This window comes from Megalobrama amblycephala, linkage group LG9, assembly GCF_018812025.1.
Source record: "Megalobrama amblycephala isolate DHTTF-2021 linkage group LG9, ASM1881202v1, whole genome shotgun sequence".
NCBI lineage: Eukaryota > Metazoa > Chordata > Actinopteri > Cypriniformes > Xenocyprididae > Megalobrama > Megalobrama amblycephala.
Window position 1 is genome coordinate 23,005,048 of NC_063052.1, and position 23,015 is coordinate 23,028,062.

At 36.1% G+C, this 23,015-nt stretch overlaps 1 long non-coding RNA gene and 3 other non-coding genes across 4 annotated transcripts; all 4 read left to right on the forward strand.

Moving 5' to 3' along the window:
* The first annotated feature begins 631 nt into the window (after window positions 1-631).
* Window positions 632-18,197, forward strand: LOC125275342. The gene is made up of 6 exons (XR_007186427.1): window positions 632-752; window positions 13,155-13,277; window positions 14,409-14,611; window positions 14,914-15,001; window positions 15,306-15,392; window positions 17,826-18,197. It is a non-coding gene; the product is annotated as an uncharacterized LOC125275342 (long non-coding RNA).
* Window positions 13,313-13,442, forward strand: LOC125276322. The gene has a single exon (XR_007186642.1). It is a non-coding gene; the product is annotated as a small nucleolar RNA SNORA3/SNORA45 family (small nucleolar RNA).
* Window positions 14,693-14,822, forward strand: LOC125276323. The gene has a single exon (XR_007186643.1). It is a non-coding gene; the product is annotated as a small nucleolar RNA SNORA3/SNORA45 family (small nucleolar RNA).
* LOC125276321 lies at window positions 17,630-17,759 on the forward strand. Its single transcript, XR_007186641.1, has one exon. It is a non-coding gene; the product is annotated as a small nucleolar RNA SNORA3/SNORA45 family (small nucleolar RNA).
* Window positions 18,198-23,015: the final 4,818 nt, after the last annotated feature.

Below are 23,015 nucleotides of genomic sequence, written 5' to 3' on the forward strand. Positions count from 1 at the left end.
CAGAGTGGTGAAAGAAGTTCATCCTGTGCATTTAGTGATTTGTTCAGATTCATATTCAGCTTTAATGACTTTAAACAGTGGGAAATCAACATCCAGGCAGGATATCTTGTATAAATTTCTACAATATCTTTACAGAATATGCAGAATAGGAGTGAATATTTCCTTTATGGGTTCCAGCATATGTGGAGGTAGAAGGTAATGAGGAGGTAGATCATTTGGCAAAGAGCTATATGGAAGCAGAAAGGATGACTCTGCAATAGCTAGGCTTTGAATAGGGCACACATCCCTTTATTCACTGTTCATCAAAGGGAAAAGAGAATCTGAAAACTGTGGACAGTGTGGCCTGCCAGAAACAGTTGAATGTGTTGATTCAATGTACCAAATATGAAAGAGACAGAATTCATTTTAAAGAATCATTAAGCCATGTACGAATTAATGACATCAGTGTATATTTCGAAAAGCGCAAAAGGAGTCAAGGGTTTATAATAATTTAATTTGGTATCTAAGTGAAACAGGATTGTTAAACAGAATAATAGTCTAGGAAGGTTTTTTTTTTTTTTTTTTTAGCTCATTCCCAGTCAACGCATCTCACTCCTGTCCAGTTGGTGGCGGTAAATGCACCATTTAAGCTGGTTTGCCAACCACCATAAAACATCTAAAGAAGTAGAAGAAGTAGAATACATTAGGAGGGTTCGCAGACTGGAAGTTCTTTTTCTGTCTCGGAGCGGTGTGGCGTTCGGCATCCGAGAGATGTAAGTGAGAAGTAACGCTTCGTTTTTAAAAATGTTGGTCTAAATGATCATTCCATGCTTAATATACTTGTCTAACAGTATTTCGCACACATTAATCGAACTCTACAATCTGTTCGATGGATTAAATGTTGGGATATGTTCAAAAGTCTTAATTATCGTTTCAAGAGGTCTTACATTTTGGAATACGAATCGCGATACGACCGATGTGTTTATTAAAAAACTTCTTAAAACTATGATTTATTTAAATGTGAGGTTTCAGAGCAGTTTGCAGTCAATTAATAGCCTAATACCACATTTATTAGGGTGACCACCTGGTTATTGCCTTGTTGCAAGAAATGTGAGTTTGCGGGACTCGTGAGGATATATTTGCTACTGTTAAACGATGTAAATATTGATTTACATTAGTTGGAAAGCCTACCATTAGGTTAGATGAAAACATCAACGTTTTAATTGACCAATAAGCTGTTAATTTTAACGGGGCTGCGTTCAATTTGCACAGGTTCGATTGACAATTTACAGGACCCTTCAGTCTGCTAAATATGAACTGCGTAACAGGCGCGTATTTTTTTTTACACTTACGACTCGTAAGTAAAAAAAAAAAAAAAAAAAAAATATGAGGGGAAAAAATAGACATAATTAAAATGCATAATTAAAATAGACACTGCTTCCAATTTCGGGACTCACTACACATATGGGTCAGTGATGTATTTTCGACAGGCCAATTTTAAAATGCAAAAAAATCTATTGCAATTGTTCAAACATTAAGAATTTTGTGTACGCATTAATTTATATTAATTTTAAATTAAATTATTTTAGTTTTTTTTTTTTTTGCCTTAAGTCATGTGGTGCAACCGTGATTTATCTTAAAATTAATTCTTAACATGCTTAAATTTAAGTTCTCAGTAATTAAAGTGTTTAGAAACAAAGTATTTTTGCAGTTCTTTTGAGAATTACCTTATATTTTTGTTCTATAACTTCAGAGTTGCTGCCTTAAATGTAGTTAACAGACTTATTTTTCCTGTAAATTGCATAAAACTGATAATTTAAAAAAAAATACTATTCACTTAAGCATACTGTATCAGTGATTCATATTTCAGCCAGAAATTAGCACATAAATTCAAGTAAATTAGCACATAAATTCAAAAACAAATGTTTGCATTTTACAGTATTAATCTTTATTTTTACAGAACCAATCACAACTACAATCAATCTATAAATTAATTACTTAGAAATGCATAAAAATAAAAACCTTTACAACCAATTTCTGTTAAATTGACAAAATATAGTACCAAATACATTTAATCAAAGGAACATGCACGATATTAGTCATTGTGTATATAAGACATTGTATGTCAAGTTACTTAAATTATAGGAAATACAAGCTTAGTATATAGAACATTTACATTTAAAAGACAATTTCTGTATACTTTTATACTGTAATATTGCTGTTATTTTATACATATGATTACATTTTATCCAAAGTGACAAGGAGTACAACCCAGGTGAAAAAAAAAGTAAATTTCTATAATATACTTAAAGTGCTCTATTTTCATGCACTAATTTTGTACTTAATATACTAAAACAATCCTCTTTAGAACTTCTTAAGATAATCTTAAGAACATCTAAGTGTACTAAACTGTGCTATTTTAAGACAGCATGAAATATGAACTAAAATGTGCTTTTAATATACATAAAAATGTATTTAGATACCACTTGTAGCACACTTGAATCCATAGTGTACTACAAGTGGTAATTAAATATTTTTTTTTTAAATACAGAGATAGTATATTAAAAGCACATTTTAGTTCATATTTCATGCTGTTTTAAAATAGCACAGTTTAGTACACTTAGATGTTCTTAAGATTGTTTTAGTATATTAAGTACAAAATTAGTGCATGAAAATAGAGCACTTTAAGTATATTATAGAAATGTACTTTTTTTTTTCACCTGGGAATGGATGCAACAAGTACAATGACAATTTCCAGTTAGTCTAGCACAGAATGCATAGAAATGATTTTTTTGGCTGGAATGAAAAGTAGAGATGTGTATCAGGATAGCAGTGATAGGAAAAGCCATGTTTCTGAATGATTCTAGTTACAATTACAAAAAAAAAAAAAAAAAAAAAAACTTTACAGAACAGCAAAATGAAAAGATGTAAACACAGAATTTGTTGTATAAGAATAGTACTCTTTCCACACCTGGACTGCTGCTGTAGATCTCTAGTCTTTCCACATGACCTGAAATCATAAAGAAGTAAAAATTAGTTGGCTATTACATTCATTCAAACATGCCAGCATATGTTTTACTGAGACAATGCAAAACCTTAACCTTTTTTGATCTGGAATTTTTATTTCCAACTTTCCAATGTATCTTATGATTCAGTAATGACAATTTACTCAGGTCATATAATATTTTTTTTTTTATATTATTAGTATTTATTATAACACTAATATATGCATACTACTCGTGTTTGCAAGCAGATGCACTCAGAATATTTAATTTATTATGTTGTTCATATTGTACTTTCCTGCTTTCCTGTATAGGCCTAATGTACAAGTTATACAGGCTGCAGAATGGCAGTTAAGAGTCTTATCGTTCAGAGTATCGAAAGAGATTGAAATAATGGCGGTACTACCACATCTGAACGAAGACATAAACACTTAAATGGACTTTATGTATAACTAATCTTTCTTGGTTTGAAACAGATGGAAAATTGAAAGATACTTGCTGCAGTTGTTTTGCTTTCAACGGCAGTTATCGTTACGTTATGTGTCTGAACCAAGCGGCAACCTCCCCCTGTTTCTCTTGAAGCCAATACGGAAGTGAATTAAACTGCAATTCATCGACTGGCCGCTAGGGACAGGCTGCAGAAGTGAGTAGAATCTCATTGACCATCATGTTAAATTAGCCAAGTTTACAGCAGAATAAAACATGTTTACAGTCTGGTTCATATTGTGGTTTTGGTCTATACTGCGAATTTTGCCCTTCATGACAACTCTGAGGGGGGTGAATTTTTTTTATAGCTCATCTGTTTAAATTATATTAAGCCTTAAAGTTCTGCATAATTAAGGGCGTGGTCACTTGAGTGACAGGTATGCCGCTTGCTGTCTTTGAGCCGTCATGTTACCTCAGCAGCTCATTTCAGCCGCTGAATTTGGCATCTCAGTCGTATTTGTGCTTTTTTCTGCATTATTTTATACAATATATGGCCTGCTGCATACTCGAGACAGATGTCAGTCTGTGTACATGTGCTCGCATGAGGAACACACGTTGTTGGATCGTCGTGGCATTGGCTAAAAGTTTTGTTCCTGAGATTTACTACAATGACAATACCAGGAGCATATACAACTCTGACCGCACTGCTTGATATAAATAAAACTGCTGCACTATTTTGAAAAATTATACTTTGGATACGTGCTCATTGAGAGAACATTTGAGAGATATACATCTGGTACATATATATATTTTACCCAAGTGCCACGGATTGGATTCATCTTGCGATCTCTATTTGATTATAAAGGTATGAAATCCCATTTGATGTGTTATTTGCACACCCCACACAAATTAATTAGCCTACTGGTGTTGGAGCATCTATAAAAGCACCGTAGATTCATAGTAATTGACAGATTGATTAGTATTTTCTAATGATATTGTTATCTTTATTAATATTTTAGGTAGTATCTAAGATAGATAGCTAGGGCGGGCGTGGTTTCAGCAACAAGTCGCATGGGCTCCAACTTCGTCCCGCCTCTTTGCCCATTTTCAGTTATCCGGAGTGACGTGCGGTGACGCGCAGCTAAGATGGCAGCGGCCTCATTTTCGCGTCAAAACTGCTGTTCAGAAATCTATGGGTGACGTCACGGACACTACGTCCATATTTTTTTACAGTCTATGGTCTGAACACCATTTAGAAATACTAACATTAGCTTTTTCAAAACTATAAACAATACAAATGTGTAGCCACACAATATAAAATATCACACGCATGTAGAATTAAACTCTTACCTCAGCCAGTGATCGGTTGGTATGATGTCCGCTGTGGTTTTCTCGCTGAAAGGACGTGTTAGTTTTACCTCACACTGTTCTGAAGAATGGATCGACGGATGTGCTCAAATAAATTCTCCTGCCCACGACTGCTCTTTACGATTGCTTTACACGACCCACAAGCATAGCCTGAAATAAATTCAAATTACCTGCGGGGCTCACCCATGGGCTCACCCTTCCATAACTGACTGTACGGCTTAGACCGGGAACTGTTGTGGGCGGGACTAACGGTAAAGTAAGCGGCGGCAAATTTGTATCTGCGTCGCATGCGCTTACACACACAAACAAAGCTACGCATTTGCAGCTCGATTTGGAAAAACATAAAATGTACATATCAATAATAGATGTGTTCAGGAAATTTAGAGGAGAATAAGTCAAGGCCAATCAGCAGTTTCAAAATAAGCATATGTGCAAGATGAGGTTAAAATATTAGTAAAATAAACATTGCATAAGGCACATACCTACTGTATGTACCAATACTGTAATTGTACCTTAAAAAACTTTCACCAACACATTATCTTAAATGGAAGACAAAACATGTTGAATGACTGTTGATTTCTGTAGTTATACATTTGTTCCCTTTTTTCTATTTTTACAGAAAAAATCTGTAAAATATTAATCAACATTTTATGTAAATTTACAAATTTTTCTGTAAAAATACAGAACATTTCTTTAAAAAAAAAAACAGAAATTTAACATAATACTAAAATACATGCAATTTTCTGTAAATTTAATAGTGGAAAATTAAATTACAGCAAATATCTGTAAAACAGGCATTTTGGTGTATAATGACAAAATGGGAAAAATCTGTAAAAAAAAAAAAAAAAAAAAAAAATACAGACCATTACCTGTAAATTTACATTTATTTTTAACAGTGGATGAGTTATAAAAAAATTCACCCCCCTCAAAGGCAAAATTAGCTATATAGACCAAAACCACAATATGTACAAGGCTGTAAATGTGTGTTTTTTTTTTTTTTTTTTTTTTTTTTTTTTTTCCCTGCTGTAAAGTTGGGCATTTTAACATGGGACTCAATGAGATTCTGCTCTCTTTTGGAGCCTGTCTCTAGCAGCCAGTCAATGAATTGCAGTTTAAGTCACTTCCGTATTGGCTTCAAGAGAAACTGGGGGAGGTTGCCGCTTGGTTTAAACTAAACTCATTTAAACCTTGCTAATTTAAACATTCATGGGCAAGACGTGAAAGAGAACTCTTGTGCGCTATAAGATTTGCGTGTATGCGCGGCTCATCCGAATGACAAAGAAATCACTCCCTGCTCTTGACTGAATAGCTTTTTTTAACTTCAGTAATGATTAATCTTAATGTATACAGTGAAGATAATATGCAGTGTTATTTTAGATTTGAGTACTTTATTCATTTCTGTACCTGAAAACTTATGTTAGATACCTGGAAAAACCTGAAAAGCACTGCTTATTTTATTTGAATATTTGCTCTTGTACTGATTTTTGCTGTTGCTTGTAGTTTGATTATTTGTTCTTATTTTCCTTATTTTTATTTGACAGTAGTCCTATTTTCCCTGAATATAGCACGTACCAAACCGAAACCGTGACCCTAAAACCATGATACAAACCGAACTGTTATTAATGTGAACAGTTGCACCCCTAGTGGAAACGCAGATATTGGGGCTAAAAACCAGGCGTTTTTTTAGCCCGCAGAATACCTTGGTCCAAAGTGAGCCAACTGAGGCTTAAGAGTGGCTATGAACGGGCGGAGTTTGAGAGAGTCAACACAACTGTTTGTTTCCCATGTTTCATATGAAGCTACCAGCTAACCTCAACAATAACGACTTTTAAAACAAATTTCAGCTAAAACTCAATTTCAGACACCAAGTGTATGAGATAATTTCGATTGCAATCCGATTTGAATTCTGATCACCGTATGAGGCAGAAATGTATTTATATGCATTCCTAAAGGTTACCTACTTATACTAACGATTGCCATGATAAATGCACATAAGATTATTGAAATACCGGAGACTGCTTGATGATTATTGTATATTTCGGGCATGAAAATCCCTCACCTTTCGGCGAAATTCGCCGTTTTGAAACCAAAATAGGTGACCTACGTGAATCGTGTCGATTCTATGAGAATTTTTTTTGGGAGGGGGGTGGGGTATATTCATATTCAGTGAACTGCGAACAGGTGCGCGTGCCAGAAGGGAGCGCGAGATTCGGTGAACTGCGACCTGCGATTCAGTGAACTGCGAACAGAAGGGAGCGCGGGTGCATTGAAATATTACGCGAAGGGGCTTGCATCACCAGTGCAGACCACCATCAGAAGCTGAAAGCACGCCTGGCCTCTGCAATTTACCTGACTGAATTTGGTGAGTGATGGCAGGGCTCGACAATAAGGACTGCCCGATGGCCTCGGGCCAGTGTGAACGACGCTCGGGCCAGTGCTGTAGGGTGTGCGTTATATATCGTCTATAATATCGTAATTGTTGATTTTTAACGATCTGAAATGATCGAGTATGTCCCTCACTTTACAAAAACAAAACAAAAACACACCCATTAAGTGCACGCATGCACTACTTGACATAGTCCAGTAGGTAAGAGTAGTGTGTGCGCATATTAAAGTGTACGCTTTCACTGCGTGATTTAGTCTATTAAAATGCCCCCAAAATTCAAGATAAGGGGCAAAAATGCCCCTGTATATATTTCATATTTATATAATTTAACATCTAACGTTATTTTAACCAATATTGCACAAAGAGTGCCGTTTTTCTCCAAATATTAGCATGATTACAAATGTGATATTGATTTTATTCAGCGTACAGTTTAATGAACAAGAACGTAATATCAAGTGACTTACATTTTAGACACCAAATCGTCTGTTTCGCTGTATTTCGCCAACGAAAATAGTTCCAAAGTCCACAGAATTGTTTTACGTCTTTGAGCAACACTTCCTGAATGAATCAGCCGCTTGAATGAATCGGTTGAATCTGATTCGCTTATTAACAGTGATTCGCTGCCACCTACTGGCGGGTTTAATTTCACATTTAAAGTGTCTTCATTTTTTTTTTTTTTTTTTTTTATAATTTCAAATAACAGTATTTAACGTTTTATATTTTGAACATTAAAACATTTTTATGCATCTGTAACTGCTCTTGATTAACTTTAATAAAGTTATCTATTCTATAGTTATACATTAGATTACAATTTCTGTACCTGAAAATCTTCTGTTTAAACCTACATGAAAAACTTGAAAAGCACCATTTATTTAATTTATATGTTTGTTCTGTTGTATTTATTTGTGCTATTACTCGTAATTTGATTATTTGTTACTAACTGTTTGTCTAACAATATTTAAAATATTTAATCTAGTAGCTTTTGGTGTCATAACCTTATTTATTGAGGTTAAATGTAACAAAGACAATGAAAACAATAACTATGCTTACTTTATAGTCCCATTTTCTTGTCTTTTACTTTTATTAATTTTTTGTTGTGGGGCCCGGAAAATTTTGGCGGGGCAAGTGAAAATTTGAACCACTGGCCCAACTGGGCCTGCAGAAAAAAACCCTTAGCGTTGAGCCCTGGATGGTTTCAATAATTTTAATATTTTCTGGTATATCTAAGTTAAGTTACCCACGAGCTCTGTTGACATAGACTTAGCTAACGTTAGCTACAGCTTGATGAATGGAGTCATTAAACACAGCAGGAGAGAACGCAACGTTAGCCAGCTAGCTAAAGCTCCGGTGGAAAATTATTAGCTAACGCTACCGTTTTTGAGGAGGTAGATTTTGAGGTGAAGGGACTGACAAGGCAGAAGGTAAAGTGGTCCACCGTTCTATCGATAAGCAGACCTGCCAACCTGTACACAATTTGCATAGCGGATACGAAAGAAATGAAAGAAATACACATTTTGACTTCAAAGTACACTGGTACGATTTGTCACTCTAAACTACGCAAAAACCTGGTGACGCCTCTGTGCACGCGCAGTCCTCAAATCAAGCAACAGCAAAAGAAGAAGAGTTCAACCAATCATAGCGCTAGGTTTTTCCCCCAAATAGCAAGTGGGGATGATTGACAGATGCATAAAGCCTATCATTAAAAAGAGACTGAAAATCGACACCAATAAAGATTCCCGCTCGACCACCCCCCCCCCCTTCATAATACTTAGTAAGGAGGCCATAATAATTTTTGACTCATGGCTGAAGTTAAGTTTCTCCAGCTCTCCCTAGGTTGGCAAAAAAAGCATCTCAAAATGCATCAGATTGATGCTTTAAAATATGGAATATTTAAATTTTTCTTCCGGGGAGCATGCCCCCGGGCCCCCCTAGAGGGGTAATATTCTTCTCACCTTTTTCACCCCTGACCCGTTTTCATGCCTGATATTTATCTGATTTCATGTTTCATCTGGATCTTCCCTGTGCCTTTGATACCGAACAGTGTTGCCAAGTCTGTGGTTTTCCTCTGGAATTTGGCTACTTTTACACCGTTAACTCTGTCATATAACTCATAACTCCTGTTTTCTGTCCGTGAACTCCCTCTGTTGTTCTGGCTGAAAGGATGATTGTATAGTGAGATGAAAGAGATCACTCAAACCTCCTCAGTTGCAAAATTTTGTGGAAAGAAAAAAAAAAAAAAAATAGAAATGCTCATTCTTTCTAAAGAAATGTGATGTAAACGTATGATATTTTATCAATAGTTTTCTGTATATTTGAGCCTTTGGACTTAAAAGCCTTAAAGGGTTTGTTCACCCAAAAATGAAAATTGTCATTACTCACCCTCATGTCGTTCCAAACCCGTAAGACCTTTGTTCATCTTCAGAACACAAATTAAGATATTTTTGATAAAATCCGTGAGCACTCTGACTTCTCCATTGACAATTTAACTACCACTTTCAAGGCCCAGAAACATACTAAAGACATAGTTAAAATGGTCCACGTTAGGGCTGCACGATTAATCATAATCGAATCGAAATCGCGATTTGGCTTAGTGCGATTATGACATTGCAAAGGCTGCGATATTATTATTATTATTATTATTATTATTATTATTTTTTTTTTTTATTATTATATAAATATGTACATGGTGTGTTAGAGAAGAGCTGCTCTGTGATCAGTAGTAAATTATGCTCCATCTGAGAGCAGCTGCATTAGAAAAAGCATCACACGTCAAATATACAAACTTTCCAAACATGAGAAGCCTTTATGAACTTTTCTAACAAAAGACATTAAATGTTTTTACTCCAAACTCACTTCATAACGTAAGTTGAGTGTTTGAAATAGCATTTTGATTAGCATAATAATTTGGATTATAAATATACTTTATTACGGAAATACCCCAGAAGGCTTGAAGAAAACATATAAACCATGTATTGTTGTAATCGTCTGTTTATTTTATTCATGTTTAATCAATCGAAGGGTTTCTAACTTTTTATTCAGTCACAGCGATGGCATGATGCCCATTGGGGATTTCCTGGAACAGTGTTTATTGCGTTTATTTGGAGTATTTGCTCAAGGGCGCTCTCCGGCGTCCATTATGAAACAGACGTGTTTAGCGCCAAGTAAAGCTCACTCAATCTTATTCAGGGTAAAAATAGGAAAAATAATTCCTCTCTCTAAAGAACTTTGAGGGAAACATAACTTTTTTTTTCTTTTTTTCTTTTTTTTTTCCGCAGTAGATGCATAAGAGGCATGTAGTTCATATTAAATACATGGACTTTGAAGTGGATGGATTTTGCCTGCATTTTTGCATAACTCCTGACAAAAATAAAGAAATTGAGACAGATTTTTATCATAATATATTATTTGATAATACATCCTTAGACCTTTCTAATGATTTATAGACGTACTGCTTGCATGTTAATAGGTAACCCCACATTTTGTCATACAAGTTTTAAATATTATTTTCTAATTATTATAGTTATATTTATTATTAAATACTAATGCTAAATACTTTAAAGGGATCCCTTGGTGTTAAGACTTGTATGGCTTAATATAAGGTAAATGATGTCTCTTACTGAAATATGTAATAGAAAACCCATGAAAGATTTACGTTATTTAAAAAAAAATCCATAACATATTTGGACAATGGGCGGCGCCATTTTGTTTGCGTTCTATGTCGATGACGTCAAATGGTTGCACTCGGTCAGCTACTTGCATTACTCTATGGCTATTTTTACTGCAACACAACTCGGAATATAATATATGATGCCACACTGTGCAGCTTTTGGTTGTAATTTTCAGTTGATGAGCCATAAGAGAAGCGATGTAAGTCTTTACTGCTTTTACTAGCAATAAGAGGAGAGAAGAATGTGGCACTCGAGATGGATTTAAATCCGATCACTCATACCACTTCAGGAGGTGGTCTGGGACACATTCCAGTCAAAACTGAACAGGTCTAAATGCATCTGGTTGTTGAATCCACATGTAAACTTAATTCCTCCCAAAAATACTAAAAAAATAAAGTGTGAGAGCATGTTATAAGTTAAACAATGTTATAGCCAGATATGACGGCGCTATGCAGCACACATCACCGCAGATGAGCAGCTGATTTTCTATTCAGGAAGACAACACGCAAACTGCCGCAAATCAAACTGAAAGTCGCAGGTGCTCAAAACACAATCATCTTCATTAAAAGTAGTGAGACTGAATGATCTTAACAGTGCTGTTGCCGTGCTCTCTCTGATTGCAGTCTTGATTTTGAAGCTGATGATCAGTAAAATGCAGCTCATATTTGTTGCTTTCGGTGACATGATATCTGCATATAGCGTGGGAATTGAAGATCGGATATATTTTGCGGAAACACATTTATGTGGCTAAGTGTAAATGTAATCGTTTTTATAAATCAGATAGCTATCTGATCAGAGAAATGAAGTGACCAGGTGTAATGTTCTCTCCACTTTAGCCCTGATGCTCATCTGTATGTTTTGGTGCAATGGTAATCTAGTAACACAAGTCTTAATATCCGCGGGGTTCCTTTTTAAACACGATCAGCCTTTTTCAATTTGAGCCAGAGCGCAAAATTAGTGAGGATGAAGACGTGCAATGACTCTGTGGCTATTCAAACTACTGTTGTATGATGTGTAAAAATCGTCTGATGTCACCTGAATGTATACACACAGTTAAACATGCTGATAAGATATGCGATCACAGATATCTCGTGCATCTGCGCACGCAAGCTTTGAGGCAGTCTGTCTCAATCGAGATGTTATCTCAATTGTTATCCTATAGGCAATCTCCACGACATAAACATACACTTATATCCATCGCCAACTGTAAGCTTTTTCAGCTGTGGTCTACTAAAAGCCTCAAAGGCACCAGGGCTTGTGAAGAGAACAAAAACGCGGATCTTTATGAAGTTTTATTCGTCCACAATCTTCACAACTTCCCATTCTATTCTTATCGCTAGTAAAGCAATAAAGACTTGCATAGCTTCTCTTGTGGCTCATCGACTGAAAATTACAACCAAAAGCTGCACAGTGTGGCATCATATATTATATTCAGAGTTGTGTTGCGGTAAAAATAGCCATAGAGTAATGTAAGTAGTTGACAGAGTGCAACCATTTGACGTCATCGAATCGCAATTCAATTTTTTTTTTTTTTTTTCTCCAAATCGTGCAGCCCTAGTCTACGTGACTACAGTGGTTCAACCTTAATTTTATGAAGCGACGAAAATACTTTTTGTGCGAAAAAACAACAACTTTATTCAACTATTTCCTCTCTTCTGTCGTTCTCCTATGCTGTTTACGTTCAGCGCTTCCAGGTTCTTCGTCAGAATGGCGACTCAAGTGTGCATGCTCGCTTTTTATGTGTAATAAGAATTGTTTCAGCATGATTGATAAGCACTTCTGACACAAGTTACTGTTTTTTTTTTTTTTTTTAGTTTTTTTTATAATTATTGGTAAGATATCAATGCTGGAGCCTTAATTCTTAAAGACCAAGCATCCACTTCTCATGTTCTTTTTCCAATCTATTTTTCATTCAGCTAATGTACCTTCCCTGTGCTGATGAAATGATGGGGTTGTGTAACGTTCTACAGAGGAATGTTAAGGGCGAGTTTTAGGGTAGTGCTGCAGGGCTACTGGCTCAACAGTGGAAACACAGCTAGATTTTGGCCTTTAGGTCCGAGGCCGTTGGCCTCGCCCGGCATGTTGTTAGCCCTACCTCGCACTGGCCCTACTGTGGAAAAGCGACTATGATGACTTTGGGATACAAGGAGATTAGGGATTACATTTGTTCTGAGTATGCTTTACTTGCTGACATGGGCAAATGTCACACCATTTAGAACTGTTTTTATTGTTTTTTTTCCCCAAGAAAGATTTGTAGAATGTGTTGGAGCTGGTTGTGTTCATGTCTTTGTTAACTTTTTTTTTTTTTTTTTTTTTCCCCCACAGCATGAACTAGATCTGCTCCGGTTGTGGCAGAGATACGCTGAGATCAAGCTTTTTGCGTCAACATCTGTCTCCAGTTCAGGAGACATTTGCCATGTCTCCACTCAACATTTGTCTTCAGTGCCAGTAATGTCTCTTTTTGGTTCTGTTTTCATATGAGAAGCGAGACTAGAGTCACATCCTGATATTGATCATTGTCCTGGTGTGCTAGAGTACTCGCAGAGTAACTCTCTGCTTATTCATTGGCTGCTGCTTTCCATTGCCCAGCCAATCACCAGCTCAGAAACATCCTTAAAATTGAGGCATTTTTCTGTTTTTGTACCAAGTTTCTCAGATATGAGTTTTGAAAAAGAATTGAACACCTAACCACAAGTTTTTAGCAGCAGCCTGTTGCAGCTTTGGCTAGGGGTGGGACAAAATGTTGATAGGTCGATATATCGTCATCTTTCACTGTGCAATATGAGAATTGATATGCTGGCGCTAAATATCTATGTTTTAATTAATAAAAAAGGTGGTCTAAATAGATTTTGCTACTTCAAGGTGGCACTCAACACATGAATGAGGGAAACATGAACATAAGTTAACTAGCCTAAAGTTTTTAATGGTGGACAGCAGTGTGAGTAAAATAACAGGGGCCCCAGCCACGTTTAAGTAAAATGTCTGGACGCACTTAGGCTTTTATACCAAATGTAAACATCCTTGACATTCTTCACTGAGCGCTTACACAGATACACACAGGAGTGTTTGAAAGCAGCCATCTATCAGCGGATATACGCTGATAGACGCCTGCTTTCAAATGCTCCTGTGTGAATCTGTAAGCGCTCTAAGTTATAGTCTGTTTTCACCTGGTCACTTCATGTGGACCTGCACTTAACCTTTTCACTGGCATTTTGTTTTCATAGACGGATATCATGATTAATCATTATAGGATTGTCTAGCAATATATCGACTATCGCAGAGCCTTGCGAGGTACCCTATGATTCCCACCCTTAGTTTTGGCTGATTACACTGAAAAATATTGGCTTTTAAGGCTTTTTTCATTTTCAAATAATTACAAGAAATGGCAAGTAATTTTTTACAGTGTTGCATAAAAAAAAAAAATTACCTTTTGTCATGTCACACCTGGTTAGGACACTTAAGTTTCTCCATATTTTCCTGAGCCTTGCTTTTGTTTTGTGTTTTTTTTTTTTTTTTTTTTTTTGTCTCAACTCTCATTTCTTCTTAGATCAAAGAGTTTTTTTTCTTCTACTCATTTAGGATTACATCACTGTTAAAAGTTTGCCAAGTACCTTCCCCATTCTGGCTGTCACTACTCTACTCTACCAAACCATTTCCATAAGGCCTAGTGCCCCACTGTGGGGCACGTGACAAACTTGGATGATGCACGACACTAATAATGGTAGCTCTTGACCGTAAACCTCAAGCATGGATTCTAGATCATCCAACTCCTTACAGGAGAGGTGGGTATGTTGACAGACTGAAGGTAGTGCTGCATGTTAGTTTTAAATTAAAGTTGCTTTTAGAAAAAGTTATGTCTGAAGAGCGAGTCTAGAGTCACATCCTGATGTTGCTCATTGTCCTGGTGTGCTATTGTACTCGCATAGTAACTCTCTGCTTATTCATTGGCTGCTGTTTTCAATTGCCCAGTCAATCACCAGCTCAGATACAAATCCACCAACTTTCTTGAACCTTGTTGCTGTTGTGTACTAGTTTACTGGTTGATCAAGTGTAATGTCTAGTTGCCTCTCTCAACCTCCTCCAGATGCTGGTGAATGCGGTCATTAATAGCATCCCCCGTATCGGTCAGGAGGCAGGCTGTAGAGATGTCTTCCCTTTGCAGAATCCACCAGGTATAAACAACTATTACATAGAAATGGAGTATCTTTTCACTTTGAAAAAGAATACAGAAATACAGGGAATTCTCAGCATTTAACTCTGTCACCAGTATCAGTTGTTGCATCATGGTTTGATGCTAAATGCAAGAACAATGCAGTCATTAAAGCGAAACTAATAAAATGTGATTATAGGTGGAGAGTGAATTTAAATATGTAGGCTTTGTTTTGCAGTTCTATTCCAGTGTTATGTCACTCTGAATTATATCAGATTGCCTCAGGGGTCTATATATTTTATTTTTTAAGAGAATGTGTTTTTCAGTTGCTGTGTACTGGTGAGAGAGAAGCTGTTTTCTGGAACATTGGGTGTGCAGAGTGTCTGGCCCATGAGCTCATCCGTGCCGCTGAGGTGAATTATGTTCTTACAGAAATCCTGATCAAGGCACATCCCTGTGTTGCCTAGACCAGGGGTTCCCAAACTTTTCCATTCCAGGACCCACATAGACAAGTATAATCGGTCTCAAAATATTTAAGATAATAAAACATTTACATTACTGTAAGCTTAATGTTTATCAAATGTTTTACATAAAAGAAATGGAGTATTCTTCTTTTTTTTTTTTTTTTTTTTTTATTAGTACAACTGTAAAAATTAAATGCTAATATTTATTTTACAATTGCAAGAAAAAGTATGTGAACCACTTGCAGAATCTGAAAATGTGAATTTTAACAAAATAAGAGAGCTCATACAAAATGCATCTTTATTTACTACTGTCCCGAGTAAGATATTTTACATAAATGTTTATATATAGGCGACAAGAAGAAAAAAAGCTGAATTTATTAAAATGGCCCTGTTCAAAAGTTTGTGAACCATTGATTCTTAATACTGTGTGCGGTTACCTGGATGATCTACGACTTTTTTTTGTTTTGTTTTGTGATGGTTGTTCTTGAATCCCTTGTTTGTCCTGAGCAGTTAAACTGCCCAATATTCTTCAGAAAAATCCTCCAGGTCCTGCAGATTCTTCAGTTTTCCAGCATCTTTTGCATATTTGAACCCTTTCAAATTTTTCTAAGGGACTCAAACACAACTATTAAAAAATGTTCAAACATTCACTGATGCTGCAGAAGGAAACAATGCATTAAGAGTCAGGGGTTAAACTTTTTGAATTTGAAGATCAAGGTAAATTGTATTTCTGTCTTCTGGAAAACATGCAAGTATCTTCTGTTGCTTCTGTAGAGCAGTACTAAATGGAAAAAAAATATTTAAACAAAATAAGAAATTTGGACATCTTCATCCTGTTAAAGTTTTCACCCCCCGGCTTCTTAATGCATCGTGTTTCCTTCTGGAGCTTCAGTTAATGTTCAAACCTTTTTTTAATAGTTATGTTTGAGTCCCTCAATTGTCCACAGTGTGAAAAGATGGATCTCAAAATCATACGGTCACTGCTGGAAAGAGTTCAAATATGCAAAAAATGATTAAACTGAAAGATCTGCAGGACCCAGAGGATTTTTCTGAAGAATACTGGGCAGTTTGACTGCTCAGAACAAACAAGGGACTCAAGAACAACCATCTCAAAACAAAAAAAACTGTCATAGATAATAACAATAAACTGTCATCCAGGTAACCACACACAGTATTGAGAACCAGTGGTTCAAAAACTTTTGAATGGGGCCATTTTAATTCAGCTTTTCTTGTCTTTTTTTTTTTTTTTTTTTCTCTCTTTTCTCTTGTTGACTATAAATAAACATCTTTTATGTAAAATATTTTACTCCGGACAGTACTAAAAAAAAATAAATAAAAATAAAAACGTGCATTTTGTATGATCTCTTATTTTGTTAAAATCATTCACAGATTCTGCAAGTGGTTCACATACTTTTTCTTGCAACTGTACATAAAATGTCCATAACTTTGAACACATTCACTCCGGTCCAGATGTGAACTGTAATTCATGCTTCGAGTGTTGTTAAACTCATTGCGGCGTTCAGTGAAGAAAACTCCATGCTTATTCCATGCGTACATGTGAAATGCTTTTTACAGACGGTTTCCTTATGTGTTTGGTAGGTAGCCAAATGCACACGAAGGAACAAAAACAATGCACTCTTTGTTTCTGAAAGCAACAGTGCTGAGTTGAACAGACTACAGAGATGGATGAACAGACCTGAAATGGTCTTTTGTACCTTTTTAAAATCTCTGGTGTTATGCAATCTCATGCAGAATGCAGCACAGTGATTGGAGTGAACGAGTTTGTTCTCAATAATGCAGACTGAGATGCTTAATAAGGAACTAGTCATTCTGAGACCCTCAATGTTATTACAAGTTGCACCTGCTCTTTAAAACGCACATCATGTATTTATATAATTAAATCACAGCCTTTGCGACTCAAATCTCACAAAGCAATATCACTATTTCTATTTAATGTTGGTATATTTTGCAGCCCTAGACTAAACTGTGTTTGTGTGTCATTCTCTGAAACACAAATTCAGCTGTGGCCAGGTGACTGTAGGTGACCCACGTTTCCCAATCTATGACCCACAGTTTGAAAACCCCTGGCCTAGACTACAGTTACAATGTAGTTTTAAGAAAATTAATTGCTTGTCTTCAGCTGATTATAATTTGTATGTTTGCGATCATACTTTGTTTTGATGCAAAGCGAGACTAGAGTCACATCCTGATATTGTTTGTTGTCCTGGTGTGCTATAGTACTCGCAGAGTAGCTCTTTGCTTATTCATTGGCTGCTGCTTTCTATTGCCCAGCCAATCACCAGCTCAGAAACATGTCATCTGCTTGTTTGACGTTATAGATTATATGGCATCAGATGTGTAACCTGTTCTGTATTGTCTTAGGGATCATCAAACACCATCAAGAAAGATGACCTGAGAAAACATTGTGATGCCCACCTTATCCACCCCCCCCCCCCCCCCCCCCAAAAAAAATTTGTTGCTTTCACGAGAACAAAATTTGAATAAACTTATGATTGTCAATGTGTCATACCATTATTTTTGATATCTACAATATCTGAAGAGGAAACACCCATCATTTTCAAACCCTGTTGTTTGACAAATGTGTTTATATGCATTTTTTTTTTTTGTAATTTAACGTCACATTGTCCAGGTAAAATAAAAAAAAAAACACTTCTTGCATGACCAAAAAAGAAACTTGGATTACATTAAGTGAATGTAATGTTATATTAAAACCAAATCTATACACAAGTTTAAGCATGTTTCCCTAATGCATTAATATTTTCAGATTTTGTTTGTGAACGCAAGTTTAGTTTTTAGTTGTTTTCTTTGAGTTGTCAAACAGGCCAATCATAGCATTAAGGGTGTGTGTTTTTTTTTTTTTTGTTTTTTTTTTTTTAAATGGGCACCGAAGGTATGTAGGCACCTATTGTGTCCATTGGCATTCTTATGCCGTTGTTTCTTCCGCTCTGTGAGTCTGTGGCAGTCCATAGAACCGCTTGTGGGAAAGTTAGGAAATTTGGCGCACAGATAGAGAACAGTCTGAACTGTCACCAGAGCAAATTTGGAGTCTCTAGCTCAATCCCTCTAGCGCCACTACCTGTCCAAAGTTTCACATTTACACTAATAATTTAATATCCGTAAGGGCTAGAAACGTAACCCTTTCTATGAAGCTTGTATTTATAATGCATTATAAGGGTATTCTTAATGCATTATAAACAACATAACATGTATGATCTTATAAATAATCATAACAGTAATAATACATTGTGATACTTTGCTATGTGTGGTTATACCTTTTAAGAGTATGATGCGTCATATGGGTATTCTTATAATGCACACATATTGCCTTATTAATTGTATTATCTCATGACTAATCATAACAGCAGTAATAATACTTGCCTATTTGTAGTTGTGACTATTAAAAATGATGTATAACACAAAACGAAAAATTTTATCCACTTAAGTTATGTATTATATACAGAGCTGGGTAGTAACGGATTACATGTAAATCAAGTAAACTACTTTTTAAAATACTCGTAATCAGACTATTACTTTTTTTTTATGGATTACATGATTATATTATTTACACAATGGCAGTAAGTCGTTGGAATTGCGATTTTTATTTATTTATTTTTAATCTAGGCCTACGTGAAATTCTGCATCCATTGTACGATTTTTTTTATTTTTTATTTTTTCCACCTCGGAAGGGCAACGTGAGTCGAGAAGGGCATATGGGCAGTTGGCATATGGGCAACCTGAGCAACCCCCCTGTGCACGTCCCTGTTGACAGGCACTGTGAAGAATTTTTGACCGTCTTGCAACAACAATGGCACAATTTTCAGTGTCCAGGTGGTCTTTCTGGAATGATCTCAGAATGTCAGCCAAATCTGCTTCTTCCTAAATAAAGGTTGAGAAATGTAACATAATTGTTATTGTTATTATTAGTTATACATTTCATCTAAAGTGCCTGGTTAGTATGTACTCACAGAGTCTGAATTGGTGTAATCAGGAGAGCCCAACATAACCGGTTCTTCCTCTGTGTCTGTTACAACCACAAAGTCCTCCCTTAAAAAAAAGAAAAGAAAAAAAAAACCCTTTAACTTTTCTGAATTTTTGACTGCTAGATGCTATAATTGACAATCAGAATTAAGTATTCCATACCAACACGCAATAATAATAACAAACCCAATCTGAACTTCAGAGTTTGAATGTTCTTCATTTGCTGATGGGTTAACCCTGTAGTACACCTACAAAAAAAAATGCTATAAAAATTATTATTGTTTTTAAAGACAAAGCAGAGACATTGTGCGATCACCTTTAAAAATACACACAAAAAAAATACACAAAAAAATATACAAAATGTGTGTGTGTGTATATATATATATATATATATCTATATATGTGTGTGTGTGTGTGTGTGTGTGTGTGTATGTATGTATGTATGTATGTATGTATTATATTTATACAAAGGACTACAAGGGAACCAGATTTTCATTTGTGCAAAATTAAAATATACCATACTCACATCTGGAGTTCCAGCATTCACCCATTCATAGATCACAGGGCTATCATTGTCCTAAAAAATTTATGTACTTTTAAAACTTGATAATGAAAATATCACAATTTTTCATTAATAAATATTTTAATTGTTACATAACATTATTAGAAGCGTCATTACAAAAAGAAATGCTACAAAGTTAACACACAGTTACCTGGACTGGAAGTGGAGAGGTAGATGTCAGTGGGACCAATGGTGATTCTGTAGTACTATGAGAGCACTGGGGTGTGCTTTGCTCCCATGATGATGTAGTGGCTGTAGAGTGGAACTGTCGTGTGGGAACAGCTGCAGCTTCAGAAAGTGGCTGAGTTATAGAAACTGGTTCAGTTTCCAAAGGCATACTAGTTGTTGCCTGACACAATACAGGAGATGTTTCTTGCAGTTGGGATGTGACTACACCCACTGTCTGGACCAAAGGTGTTTCAGGTCTCTGTCCTGATGAAGGTGGCTGAGCATGTGTTGGATGGGCAGCAGTTGTCTGGGCTTGTAATGGTGCTTCAGCTAAAGTTTGAACCTGTGATCAATTCTAAAGAAAACATTTACATTATTATTAATTTGTCACATTTGTCCAAAGCAGCTTACAATGCAATAAAGGTTTGACTACATTCATGCATTACATGAGAATCAAACCTATGATTTTAGCATGGCTATCACTATATGCTCTTCAAATATGTTTTAAAAGCCCATTAATTGACAGTTTGTACATATTTAAATATAATTTCTATAATGTAATTCATAGATATGCAAACAAATATGATTTTAGTACAGCAATATATATATTAAACAAAATTTCACACTTTCTGTGCTTAACAGTGTGTCCTCCTAGAATAAGTGACCCTACCTGAGCAGGCTGAGACAGGTAAACAGAAGGGTGTACATAGATGACTCTGTCTTTAAAAAGCATGCAGAGGACGCTTCCAGTCAGTTCAACTCCAGGTTCCAGCGTAGGTTTGACCAGCTGTGTGTTTAAAGCTCTCAATATCTCTAATCTTACATTTAAAAAAGAAGGGAAATTACTTGTGTAATAATGTCAAAAGGGCCAGATACTGACAAATTCTGAGATTTATGCTGAAAATTGGTTACTTGAGGCGAGACACAGGCAAAAACACTATTTTCAGGCACCTTTCAATTTTGAGATATTGCACTTTTTTGCTTTTCATAAATTTTTTTTCTGTACTGGTGAATAGAAAACATCCAAAATACACATTTAAGTGTATATTTGCATTGCGTCTGTAGATTTCAATAACTGTAAATATCTTTAAAGGCCATTTTTTTCTTGCTGTTGATAGTATTTTCTCATTCATGGAGTGATACAAAGAGATATCCAAAATTCACTCCTTTGAATTTAATATGTCCAAAAAATTTAATGAGAATTTTGAACCTGACATCATCCAATATTCAGATTTTTGTTGTAGAAATTTATTTAAATTAGTACATATTTAATTAGATAATGCATCATTTGCATCATGCATATTTAAACATAACATTTTAGAAAACTTGTAATACAAAAAATGTTTTCGAATTTTTAATGCAATCAATTAGATGGGGAAATATGGTGATATTTATAAATCTCTTTTTTTATTCGTATAATTTTTGTAAGGGATCTGTTGTGACAAATATATTATTAAAATGCAGTATTAAAACATTTAAATAACTAATTTCAGAGTTTGTTACTTATTGTTGAGTTGAAGTTTTGATTCATATATAGAACGAATATGCTGCAACACCTGCTGAGCATTCCAACATTTTTGGAATTGTACTCCACTAATAATGTAATCATTACTCAGGAGCTGGACTCTAGCCATTCCCTTAGGGACAGCTGCGGTTTCCGGGGAGGTCAATAGACACACTTCTCTAATGAAGGGACCGCCAGTGTTTCTTTGGCACCTAAAAAAAATAAGAAAATGCAATTGTGCACTTGCGTTTTTATTATCTAACATATCTTACTTGACTTTAGAGAGTTAAATACTCAATTATAAGTTTGTCTATGACTAGGCTAAATGCAAATACTTTGCTAGACGAATAGCACATTGTTATTCACTATTTTACCTTCTTCTCATGTTTACAGTTCCCCGTGAGGCCTCACCACTGAAGTTATGTGCAAACTGGAATGCTGGAGTTGGTCTGGTTTGTGGCATACGGTTAAAAAGTCTTCGTGTCTCATTTTCTGAATTAATGTCTCTGTCCCCTAGAGCCTCCTCAATTCTGTTCAAAATGTCAGGAGTAGTTAAAATCATTTCTACAATGCGCCTAGCCATTTGACCTCAACCATGTACATTAATAATAGCAGAGGATTGTGGGTAAAATGTAAACGACTGGCGCCAAATAAACTTGTATCAGTTTAAATTGGTTAGCGCCAAGCTGGTGAGATTAGCTCGCGCCGCGCTGCCCATTGGGTGTCGCTAGAAAACACGTCCGCTCTGCGCTGGTGAGATTAGCTCGCGCCGTGCTGCCCATTGGGTGGCGCTAGAAAACACGTCCGCGCTGCGCTGGTGAGAATAGCTTGCGCCGCGCTGCCCATTGGGTGGCGCTAGGAAGCACGTCCGCGCTGCGCTGAGGAGTCTGTCGCGCGGCTCGGTCCATTGATCCGCGCAGATGACATGTCAGCGCGACGCGAGCTTTGTAACACCCCGCTGCCTCGTACCACTTTTGGTGTGTTTGGCTTCCCATAGATAATAACTCTATAGCGGTTGTCCAGAGCACTGCAATTATTTCTCATTTAAAATACTACAATCATTTTCATGTCTGTTCTCTGCACGGCAATTATTTTTTCTGCGTGGCCGCGCATGCGCGCAGCTTAGAGGGAACATTGGTGTGGGCTGTTGAATGTAATGACATATGTGACATTTTACTGAATCGTTAAAAAATAGTTTGATTAACCCTGATTTAACAATGATTTAACTGTGCTGTTAACATGGTGGGCTGCCCACAGTAAACTCTCATGTTGGCACTACAATGAAAAACTTCTGTGGGCCCTGTATGAGATAACCCATCGGGGGGCCAGTGTGGGTTTT